The sequence below is a fragment of the Anticarsia gemmatalis genome, chromosome 14 (assembly GCF_050436995.1).
Source record: "Anticarsia gemmatalis isolate Benzon Research Colony breed Stoneville strain chromosome 14, ilAntGemm2 primary, whole genome shotgun sequence".
Lineage (NCBI taxonomy): Eukaryota > Metazoa > Arthropoda > Insecta > Lepidoptera > Erebidae > Anticarsia > Anticarsia gemmatalis.
Window position 1 is genome coordinate 3,986,236 of NC_134758.1, and position 12,825 is coordinate 3,999,060.

At 35.0% G+C, this 12,825-nt stretch overlaps 1 protein-coding gene across 1 annotated transcript in view; it reads left to right on the forward strand.

Moving 5' to 3' along the window:
- Positions 1-9,644: 9,644 nt before the first annotated feature.
- RhoGEF64C (Rho guanine nucleotide exchange factor at 64C) overlaps positions 9,645-12,825 on the forward strand; it is a 171,910-nt gene continuing 168,729 nt past the window's right edge. The window contains exon 1 of the mRNA XM_076122406.1: positions 9,645-10,015. The gene's annotated coding sequence lies outside the window, so the exon portion shown is untranslated. The remainder of the gene's footprint in view (positions 10,016-12,825) is intronic.

Here is a 12,825-nt window from a genome sequence, read left to right on the forward strand (position 1 = left end):
CTATTACATGGACATCATTGTTACTAAAAACACACGATCACGTCTGGGAATTGTCCTTTTATACTCATTTCAGCTTAGCCTATGTATTTAACCTTTGAAAATAACAGCTAAAGTCATATCATGTGACTTCAGAGTAGTTCAGAGTAACCATTCACGACATTTTAACGACTGGTTAACTGGTAATACGCCGACAATGTTTTATGTATTTGTGTTGATAACTAATTTTAATAACAATACTACAGTTTTGTTCAATCAACTGACTGATACAAAGTAAATTATTATATCGAAAAATGATCTTGAAAAACATATGAAGAATATAAAAGTATCACGAAGAAAAGTAAGGACGGCTGGTACGCCTTAAGAGACTTAATACCTCCTTTACAAACGATATAACAAATAAAATAAATAAATGTAACCCATTAATGTCCCACTGCTGGGCAAGGGTCTCCTCCCGTAATGAGGGAGGGGTTAGGCCTTGAGTCCACCACGCTGGATAAGTGCGGGTTGGGGACTTTGCATGCCCTCAATAAATGTATTAAACAAATTTTAGGCATGCAAGGTTTCCTCACGATGTTTTCTTTCACCGTTGGAGCATGTGATAATTATTTCTAATACACACATAACTCCGAAAAGTCATTGGTGTGTTGCCTCAGGTTACAAACGATATAGTAGGTACATTTCCACGACGATAATTCTAGGTAACATTTGCCATTTAACAACCAGTTCAGACGACAATAGTCTAGTCTTTTTCAATCGCTCAAAGAAGTGACAGCAAAGCTATTGTCATGAAATTACTATTCATGCATACTTCAAATACATACACGGAAGTAAAATCTATTTTTAACTGTCATGAAGCACGATTGTCAGCTAGAACGTGTGTCGAAAAATATGTAAAGATTTCTAGTTTAGTTTGTTCTGTAGAACAATTTTTTACTACTATCAACCGCTAGGTGCCGCCCACGATTTTATACGCGTGAATATTTTTCGGGGTAAAAGATAGTATAAGTGTTAATCCAGGTAGTAAGCTATCAGTGTAAGAAATTTCATTAAAATCCGTCATGTATTTTTTTCGCGAAAGACTAAAAACCGCACATTTATCTTCTCAAACTAGCGCATTTATAATATCTGTAAGATTGAAAAAAGGCGAACTTTTTACAAAATTTGTATGAAAATCGATTGGCGCCCCTCGTGGGTGTCGTAGGAAAAAGTACGTTTTATGCGTCAAACTCTTGATACTCGATAGTACCGACTGTAAATAATCGCGTTACTGCACTAAGTCTTTAAAAAAACTTTATAATTAACCCTGACTTTGTTCGATGAAAATGTAGCAATATTTTTTGTATAAGATTAGATTTGGTAATACTTTAATCGAATAGTAAACGGTATTAACCGTGATCTGTATAAACTAATAACCAAAGAAATCATTGCATTCATTGTAATGTTTTAGTAAAACATTTTTTACGCGATAGAAATCCCTTGTATTGAGCATTATTGGTCTGAAAACAAGTGTTGCCAAATACAGTTGTTTCTAACAGCTTTTATTTAGGCGATAGAGGCATGCAATAAAAAAAAATTGTATTTATTCATGTTTAGTCAAAAGTATACGTATTTTAATATGACTACTGAAGTGGAAAATATAGTGGAAAACATAGTGACGCAATAGTACCAGTATCAATATAATTATCTGGTCTTTACCTATCTCGACGGGAAGGCTTGATTTTATCTGTGTATTACAAGGGAATAATGCGTACAATGGCGAAAGAGCTTTTTACTCGGAATTACTTGACGTTTTAACGACTATTTCCCTACGAGTATCTGGTATCGACAACCGACTAGCTATCGACAAAAATAACATGAAAACGAGATGAGAGCGGATTCCTTAGGAACTAATTAGTTTGTACATTTAAAAGTCATATTCTCGATACTCGTTAGTACCAACAGAGAATTGTGCTGCAGGTTACACTGACCAAAGACCTAAGTTGACATCAAACTTTCAAATGCAAAGAATAATTTAGTCAATCTCAATTTTGTTCTCAGTTGAAATAAAATTTCGTGCACAGAAGGAAGATTGAAACCTAGATTTTATCATCATATCTAATTAACCCTAAATTGCTTTGACACTGCAACAAATTGTGCACGACTTGCTTTAGTTTACAGCCTTGGCCAAAAGTATTAGGCACCCTATAAATTACTGCATATTTCAAGATTACAGAGAAATAAAAGTAATTGTAATGATTAAAGTACTTTATTTCCATTAGAACATTATAAAAACACCAATACTTTGTTGAGTCACCCTTTGATTTTATGACAGCAGCATCTCTGTGGTCATACTACGTACAAGTTTCGTACAATCCCCTGTTGAAAATGCATCCCATTTTTGCACTAACGCGTTTTTTGAAGCAGTTTTTGATGTTTTCGAGTGTTCTGTTATTTTTTCTTTTTAAAATACATCACAAATGCTTAATAGGGCTTAGGTCCAGGGACTGGACAAGCCATTCCAACGGATCAATACAATTATCAGTAAACCAGCGCAATGTGGTGGCTGACTTGTGACACAAAGCATTGCCTTGATGGAATTTCACCATTTAGGTTACTGTCACAAAAAAAAAACACGAAAACGAAGGTACGAGAGCAGTTTCCAGGACATTAATGTACTTTTCACTTTTTATGCGAGTTTTGCAATTGAACATTTGGCCGACTCCATCAGCAGCCATTCAACCCCAAATCATTACACTGTCTGCGCCGTGTTTTATGCGTGGGACTACGCAATCTAGGTGATAATCTTCACCTCTGCGTTGCCTCACGAACGCCACACCTGGTGTTTAAAATACCTGTAAATTAGAAAAAAAATCACACATTACAAACCCTTATAACATTTAAGATTGCAGACTAGCATAACATTGATCGTTGTTATTGTGTTATAGACTGAATTAGTAAAACTAACCTCAAGTTGGAATTCATCACACCACAGCACATTAGACCAATCCTCCTCCGTGAAATGTTGGTCTCTCAGAGCCCACTCAAGTCGTTTTCTTTTGTCGCCTCCTGAAAGCCACGGCTGCTTCCTGGCTTTGCAACCTTTTAAGCCTTCTTCTACCAGCTTCTGTCTTGCCGTTCGAGCGCTTATCGGGTTTCCAATCTCTTCAGTAAAAGCGGCAGCGAGCTTCAAAGAAGTTATTTTTCTATATTTTACACACCCACAGATAAGTTTCCTATTCTGACGGCTAGTAGGCACTCGTTTTCTGCCTGTTCTTGGTTTATTTGTGTGAATGCTAGTCTCAGCGAATCGTTTAATAGCTGATTGCACTGAACACCACGAACATTTCACCAACTGCGCGATATCTTTCTGATTCTTACCTTGCTCATGGAAAAGTTCGAAATTAACACGATTTTTAAAACTAATTTCGTTTGTTTTTGGAATTTTCAAATAGATTTCTTCTCGCTTTAATCACAAAACCACAAATGTTCTAGCTTTAAGCTTAGACTTTCAAATGCAGACTGACAAAACATCAAAAACAAAGTTGTAAGAAATTATGATATTTGGTCATTGTTGCACCAGTTGTTAATCGACCACTAAAATTTGCCACTCCTTGTTTTTAATAGTGATTTAAGACACCAAGATCAATTTTCAATAGAATATTTATTCATTATTCAAATAGCACAAGTGTGTAGTAACTTTATTGGGGGTGCCTAATACTTCTGGCCAAGGCTGTATATGTCGGCCGGAAAATTATGTTATTTTTTGTACTTAGGGGCGATTTCTTACTACTATTGACTATTAACAATTGGCAATCTATAAAATAATATGAAAATTTGATTAGCTTCTAGTGAGTATCGTAGGAACTATTTATTCAGTACATTTTAACTGTCAAACTTTAGATTTATGATAGAACAAACTAGAGAATCGCGTTACTTTTTATACACATTTCGGATGGTAACTAACAATGTATTGTGACAAAGAAATTCTGTGTTTAGAAATCATCTTGTGTACATTATGCTGCCCCTCCGTTAGGAAAAATGCTCTGCTTCTATGTTCATTAATGCTTTTTAATAGGATCTAATTTAACAAAAATTACTTCTTTTTATGATTACGAATTTACTTTGCTTCGCTTGCTATATTACTCCGAAATTATATTTTAAAGACACGCTAAGATTGCAATAAACACGCGTCTTTAAAATCAGCCTACTTAACCGCGGCACAAAAACCGTCTCATAAATCATGGTAGATTAAAAAGTATAGTGAAAACACATCGTGAAACATTTTGTCTTCATAATTGAGCAGTAACGAGATATGTTTGAATAGGTTCGCGTGACTAGTGCCACGGCGTGGTATCGCCTTGTTATCGTCATGTTTATTATTTCATCACGTTTTCGATTCTAATGTCTCAATAATTGTGACTCATTTAACTATCATTTTTGTACGTTTTCTAAGGCTCAGCAATCAGTATGATTTCTAAAGGGAAATGACTAAATAAATACCTTTGCATAACGTATACGGTTTATGTTTTTACTCAAATTATTATGACGATATTTATGTTGGTGTAATCTTGTAAAAGTTTAGGAGATGGGTGTCGTAGATTTCTTTCATAATCTTTCATAAAATGGCTTAATGTTTCTTTGGATTTTCACAATTTCGCTATCATGAAACTTGATCTTCGTTTAGATCTATTTCTCCAATAACTTAAGAGTCGATAGTTTTGAGGAGACTGACACAATATTTAGATTTGACTTTCAGCCACTAAACTTCGATATCACTTTAATGTGTATATTAACAATAATCTCCAAATTTGTTTTTCATCAATTACATAAAGGATAATCTTTTCCTCAAACACAAATACAAGCAAGAAATGCTTCAACAAACAAATCTATAATAAAAACTAGAAAGGCAACGGTTAACCGAACTTCTGTCAACTGTCATCAAACAGTCTCTACTAAAAAGTGTTTCAGTGTTGATAAAAACACGATACGACCTATGACTCTTACTGTAACGGATTACAACAAACGTTTCACAACGGACTGCAATTGAAAAGGTTTTAACATTTTACTAGCGCAATCTAGACGTTTGCGTATAGAAATTAATTAAAACTTATTCCTATTAAAAGTTATTCTCTCCTGCTTTCAATAAGTTACTTATTTATGATTACAAAAGTCTTTGCAATGCTTTTAATATAGTTTTGAGAAGTTTTAAGATATTTTCAGATTCCCTTGATAGAGTACACCCTACGTAACTTAATATTACCCAATAATTCATATCTATGCGTATAGTAACCTCTCAATCGATGAAAGGATTTAGAAATCAGTTCAATACAGTAAATTGGACACCCCCTACTAACAAGCAAATAAATGAACAAAGTTTATTTCTTTCAAAGTATAAACAAATTTAACACTTAAATTTTGATATTTCGGATGTAGCCCGTTAAAATGGCGCGGCGAACGAACGAAAATTAGGTTTATTTTATCATCAAGTTAATAATGTCGAAAGCTAATGAAATGGCTGTGCGAATTGCCGATAAATTGTTTTTATCTTTTTGGTGTTAAAATGTACGGTTACTCTTATTAATATCGTATTGCTACTTAGTAGGTCGATGTTTCGATTCAATGTTGTAAAGTTGCACTGATTAATTTTAGATTGCATTACCTAGTTTCACAAAATAATAAAACTTTGAACCAGTAAGTCTTTCAGACTGTATTTTATTACAATCTATCAATCACCATTTCATTCACGAACAAGTTGCAATGGCAAATGTCTAAACAGTTCGTGTAGAAAACAACAGAAATAAATTACCTAATTTCATACAAGACCTTGACATTCGTTTCTCCGAAAATGGCAACATTTCATAAAAATGTCTCGTGGAACGATAGCGTTTACAAGGTCAAACTACCGTTACTGACATTACTCTTACAAATCTACATTAAATGGGTATTTATGAGTTGTCTGTTACTTTTGTATGGTGGTCAACATAGTGTCAAATATTTCAAGCTATCCAAAAATCTTAGTTGTTGCTGCTATAGTTACAAACATAATATCACGGCTGTTGTACCCGAAGATTTAGGCGATAGAGGTGTGTGAAATACACTCACGTTTAGTCATTAGCTATGTTAGTCCCGAATAATACGGGCAAGACTAGTGCTTTTTACCGGGCGCGTTACCAAACTCCGGGCCACTATTTAAAGATTCTGATATAAGTTGGAAACCCGAAGCCAAGGGAATTGAAGCCGAAAGCTCAGCAGTCAGGTACCTACACTATAGACCACGCTACAGAGGCAGTCAAAATAATACTCATTACCATCTACATTTTCTTAAGCACAAAAATATCTCAGCATGGGTTCTAATACCAGGAATGCTAACAATCTGTCATTGCAGCAAGCACCCCTTATCTCAGATAGTTTACCGACAAATAAGTTCAACTATGCACAAGCACTTTAAGAACTAGATCCTAATATCCCAGTAAAGCGACATCATCATCGCCTCCCACCGCAAAGTAGCTCTAACCACGGCTCTTTCTATAGCCACAAGAATATACATATTATATAAAATAGCTATTTAAATAGCAGAAGGCTGTAATTTTGCACTCGAACTGCGTAACATCCGCTCTAAGGTCCAGTGAGTTAAACTTATGTAGGTACAGTACTTAATGAAAGTTATGAGCTAGATGACAAGTTGTTTTAGTTGTTTTAGCTATTTATTTATGTAACGCACAGTGTCGTTTTGTTGTTTATAAAGTGACACAGGTTTCCGGTGATATGTTGGTGCAATATCTTTTTGAAGAATAATGGAGAGTTCATTTTTATTTTAACCCATTACTGTCCCACTGCAGGGCAAGGGTCTTCTCACAAACGAGGGGAAGGGGTTAGTCCTTGAGTCCAGCACGCTGGCCAAGTGCGAGTCAGTGCATGCCCTCAATAAAGAGAGTTCATTATATTATTTAAATGTGAAAGTATTGCACATACCTAGAATAATACAACTGTTAGCAATGTTAAATCCTTAGACTCTACGTATGTATGTATTCTTACAAAAATTGATGTCAATCAGTGGGACATATGTATTCTTTAAGAACTAGAACTTTGAAAAGCTTTTTGCTTTTCTCGCGTGCCATTCAAAATTGATGCAACTGAAGTGTTTCTGTATCCGCTAGTTAATTTAGTTTATTTATAAGAACGTATAAGACGGAGTGAAACAACACTGTAAGTTTGGTCGAACATAAAACTGGAAAATGTATATACATATTTACTAATAAGAATGCGATTTTACCGAAAAATTACTATGTTTATTACGCCTTTACAGTTAAATTACTAAACCAATATAGATGAGAATTGGTAGAGCAATTATATTAAAGAATACAGGCCAATTCCTATACTCAATATTTCCATGTGACCGAAGTCACTTGCTGAATGTTTCTTCACATTATTTTCCTCTCGTTGGAACATTCATTAAGGCTATATTAGCACCTGGGTGACGTAGCGGGAGTGAGTCACAAGCTAACTGTAGGCAAAACAAGTCGCAACTAGTTTAAGACCAATTGTCATGGAATTAGGACACCGGCGCGCCACAGATGATATGACATATACATAAATATGTTTAAATAAGTGTATTGAAACAGAACGATACTCTACATAATAATATATTCTTTTAAGAATGATAATAACGAATGTGTAGGATGTCTCAATCATACGCACATAAATATGTTCAAATGAGTATTTTGTAATAAAACGGTAGTCTATATTCTTACAAGAAATGAAAATATATATGATATTTTAATAAAACGGATATCGAAGATTATTATGGCGAAATATTGCCGATAATTGCGAAAGATGCATGTAGGTTCTAAATATTATCAAGTCATTTAGTAGGTACATTAAGGAATATTACTCACCCTGCAAAGGTTGGTCTGTAAGGATATATCTTTATATAGCCAAAAGATGGATGGTAGGTATATGTATCAAGATTTAAACTACACGCAAAAACAGTTGTAGATTATCTTACGATGTTTATCTTTATAGTCAAACTCACACAGTACATATAGTAGCTGTTATAGGTCAAAGGTGCCTTGGTTTTGAACCCAATCGTCTTGCGTGGGCGGGCAATGGTATACAAGTAGGTTGACTACTTGGCAATCAGTGCTCAAAAACTATCATTAGGATCGAAACCATAGAAATATCATGTAGATGTTAGGCAGTGTTACTTAGTCAAATAACTTGTAAGTTATTAATTACCAGAGGTAGGTACATACATAGATAGATAAGATAGTCATCTCATCTCAGCGATTAATTTCTAAGAGTCTATAGCCAGTTGCGCTCACCGGTCGGTAAACAACCTGTGGGTTAAGCAAACCTTAGCGCGGTCATTCCATAGATGGGTGACCGCTCAGTGGTATTTAAACTAGGCGTCTCCGTGCTTCGGAGGGCACGTAAAATGTCGGTCCCGGGTGTTGTCAATTAAGATAACAGTCGTTCAGCCACATCAAAGTGCTTCGGCTTGAACTGCTTAGGTGCTAAGTTGAACACTAAATTATACGACAAGAAGAAGAAGCGTTTCATGAGGAAAAAATATAATATTTAACACTACTTCTGGAAATTGTTACAGCTTCATTAGTTGGTAGACATTTCACCGAAACTTATTTAAATACGCATATTCTAGTTAATTACCTTGTTAACAAGAATAACTGATGTTAAACTTAGTTTAAACTTCAACACACAATGAATAAGCTCTTTTCTTTTAAGTAAAACATATTTGGGGTTTTTTGTCATGTTGATTGACTCATGCGTATGAATGCTTAAGTAAGAAATAAGTATAACTTAGAAAGTTGGCACATGCCAGCTTATCTACACTACGATAGGAGTTTGATAAATGTTAGTGAGCATTTTGATTGATTCATTTCCCACTACGGTTAGTTATCGCAACAAAAGACATCAACGCCCATAGGCTTAAACTCTACAATCAATTCAATAGAGTCATACGTCATATTGTGACACCCCAATGTAGATTGTCAATGTTCACTCGATTTCATCAGCGTTTCACCACATATCGATATGTGCTGTTTCATAGAATTATGACAATAATCGATTTGTTATCGATAGAAAGTTCACGTTCAATCGTTCGGTCACGTTCGCTTGTAAAATGTTATCATCAATGCTATTATTAGGTTCAATACTAGTTTTGAAAGCCTAGCCTTTGTTCAGATCAAGAGCAATACAACCAGTTTGACTTGGTTTTGCGACCTGCTGTGCATCTGTCTGCAGTTCCGGGTTCGACTCTTAATCCCAACATTTTATGATACCACCACTATTATATGTCTCTTTTGTTCCCAAATTAGTTATTTGTAAAATAATGTGTCACACGTGAACGTTACAGTTAATTAGAGTGTGCGATTCAGTTGTACAAATGTTTGTTGAATGAGACTCCGTTTGTTTACATTCGTTTAGCGAGACATGCGTGCAAAACTTCGGGGCAACTCTCGACGAAGCTCATAAAGAATGATTGGTACAAAAATCGACATAGTAAAGTAAATGGGTTTGTTATTGCGGCGTCACATCGTTTTCAACAGTTGCCATGCAACAAGATATCTGCAAGGAAACCACTGAGGTTGCGAAACGCGCGGCCCGCGGCGCGAAGGTGAAGGAGGCGCGCCAGTCGCTATCGCGAGAGAGTGGCGGGCGCACGACTTACTGCGTGTGCGCCAGCGACACACGGCCCCCGCACGCCGCGCCGCACCGCGCCACACCGCACCGCACGCGCAACAGTGCACACCCTGCACCAACAACATCTACAGAAATACCCACATTACAGTGATATTGTGAATTAAACTTTTGTGCTAGTGTTTGTGTTCGACTGTTCACTACGGATTTCCAGTGAGTGCCGACGGAGATTGTGAGAATTTTTCTCGTTATTTGACACACATATGACGTGAATAACGGTGCGGGGATCCGACGCTCGATCGACTCGCTAAAATCGAATAAGTGTTAGTGTATCTTAAAAGCAGTGTGCCGGAATTTTAACGGACTTGCCTAAGCAGAGGTAAGAACGGATGTTTACAGTTATGCTTATTGTATAACTTTAACGGTGGCGGAGAAAGCTATCTTATAAGATTCATGTTCATTAAAAAATTAAAAATCATCTTTAGCCAATCATTAGGCATCAAGCTTCGCTGTCACCGATGCGATGATGGAAAGTTGTTTAACGTAAATAAATATTCGATTGATTGCCAGCCGGCTTCGGTTTTATGACTATTTAACGAATTTGAGAATTCTAAATTTGCTTCAAATAAAATATTCATACATAATGAGAACAAGTTTCTATACAAGACAAGTCACACCTCGAGTAAAAAGTAGCATTATAAATTCAAAAACATTCATAATTCATAGAAGTTATGAATATTCAAACGTAACATTTGGACTTTTTTGAAGGCAACGAAAATGTGAGGGAAACTTGTAGGAGCGTTTGCGTCCAGAATAAACAATGGTTTACCGGGTGAAAAGGTATCTGACTCATCTTACGTGCGACACTGTGTCCGGGCCTTCTGTTTAGAATAAATTTACCTTCGAAACGAGCTTTGTACTGCTCTTTAGTAAACAGTCGAGGTGAAGTGATTTGTTTATATCTGTTTAATTATTCTTTGCGTAAGTCGTCTGATTGATGTGTGGACGTATGTTTTGACGGCACTTTCGCGCAATATGATGTTTTGATTTGTGGAGGTCCGTTTGTCAAAAAAATACTTGTGAAATAGGCTGTTTCTTTGAAACACGGCAATTCATATTAAGTGACGGGTAATTATTTGTAGCAAAATCTTTAAATACGCTAGGAAGCAAATAATAGGACTGGAAGATGTTAAGTCTAAATTCACCAATTCAAAAGCAACGATTCAAATCCGTAGCTCCAAATCTAGCCTAGATAATAAAATAAGATCACAAAACAATAAAAATATAACAATTTTTATGATATTATGACCGTATGACCAAAAGCTTGCAAAAGTGCGCAATACCTGTGGTAAATGACGACATCGGAATCACGAAACGAGTTGCAACCGAGTATTACTTATCGCTAAGATCACTTAACTTGACGAAACAACAAAAATATCAGTATTTATAACAAAATATCACAATAACATGTATTTATTGCTTTTGTTTCCATCGGAGTGTAATAAAAATAATATTTAACGTTTAGAATGTAGAACGCTTGCTGTAAATTATAGAAACTCATTCAACCATTAAGATACATGGCGGTGCAAACTTTCTAAAGATATATTTGCTAACGTTTACGAATGTCTAACATTGATAGTTTTATAGACTAGATGTATATCTTTCTTATCTAATCTTAACATTATTCAAGCTTTCTGAAAGCCTATAAGATGGTTCCTTTAATGACAAAATTAGGAACGGTTAGGGTCAGTTTTACAGTTGGAAAATAGATCTAGTAACTAAATGACAGCAAATGTATGAAAAATCTGTCATAATTCCATCTTATAAGTTATCTGATATTAATATATAAGTGTCAAAGCCGGGTGTTAGGATAGTATGTTTACGTTAGACTTGCGTTTTTATTTTTCGAGAGTAATATTTAGAGTTATAAAGAAAACAATTATAAACAATCGTGTTTACAACTTTTTACTCTTCACTATCCAAAAAGGATCTTAAAAAAAAAGGTTCTATTTGGATTAGCTACGCGTCTTTCCCCGTATCACTTTAAAAAACAACATTGAACATTCTTATCTATGGCTATAAACAAGCAACACTATCATAACACGGCTGCATGTTTATGAAAGTGCAAACATAGGACGGTTGTAAAGCTACCCACTGATAAGGCTTCGTGTCTTGAACGTATACTTGAGCTTGTCTGACCTTGGTTTTAGACTTTTTTTAACCTTTGTTTAAAGTAAACTTCAAGCTTTATATCTGAAGTATTTTTATGAACTGTTGATATTCACAATCTTTGAAATATTTGGTATGTGTTCGTGTTAAAAATGTGTTGTTTGGTAAGTTGTCTATCTTTTAGATTTTAGATGAAATCTAGTGACCTCTAAAATATGATTAGAATACTAACGACTTGCATATAAAGGTAATAAAGTACGGTCTATGCAGAACAAGTTTGCAAATAATAAACTATAAAAATATTTAATTAAAATCCTTTTATGTTTCATAAACAACCTCGCGATTTATTTCAACGAATGTAACCTTTTAACTTATGATCGCAAAAGGTCAAGAGCATCCGTCTATGAGATTTAACAAGACCGATTTAAAATGCCAAATACACTTGAAATAATAAGCTTTGAATTACATTTAGCACGATAAAAAAATCTTATTAGTAATCAGTATTTTAAATATACATGTACCAGTGTTTCACATTATAAATTCAAAACTGTTTCGGACCAAAAACCTGTAAAGACCGGTCTAAACCAGATTACATTTTGTTTTGAAATAGTTGCTAAAATGTGTCTCTAAAAGGTTATTTGAAAGCTATTTCATATGTGGCATTTATTGCTACAAAAGAAAAAAGTGTAGTTCTTAACGAAGCCATTTTGAAAAAAGATAAACGCTTGTCTGGGTCACCTTTTTATATGTTAGTCACTAGCATCATTTCGCAACTTTACACGTTGAAAGATTTTCAGTAATATAAGGAGAAAAAGATTTTCAGTTGTGTCAATATGCTAAACTTTCTTTCGCCCGCGACCTCGTCCGGGTTTCCCGGGGTAAAAATAATACTATGTATTCATATTATTTATTGTAAAATTATTGGTAAACCTATCGTCAAAGTTGTTCAAGTCGCTTGAAGGTTTTTGACGCGGCTTGGCGATAACATATTACCCTTTTTATAAATTCTGGTTATAAACT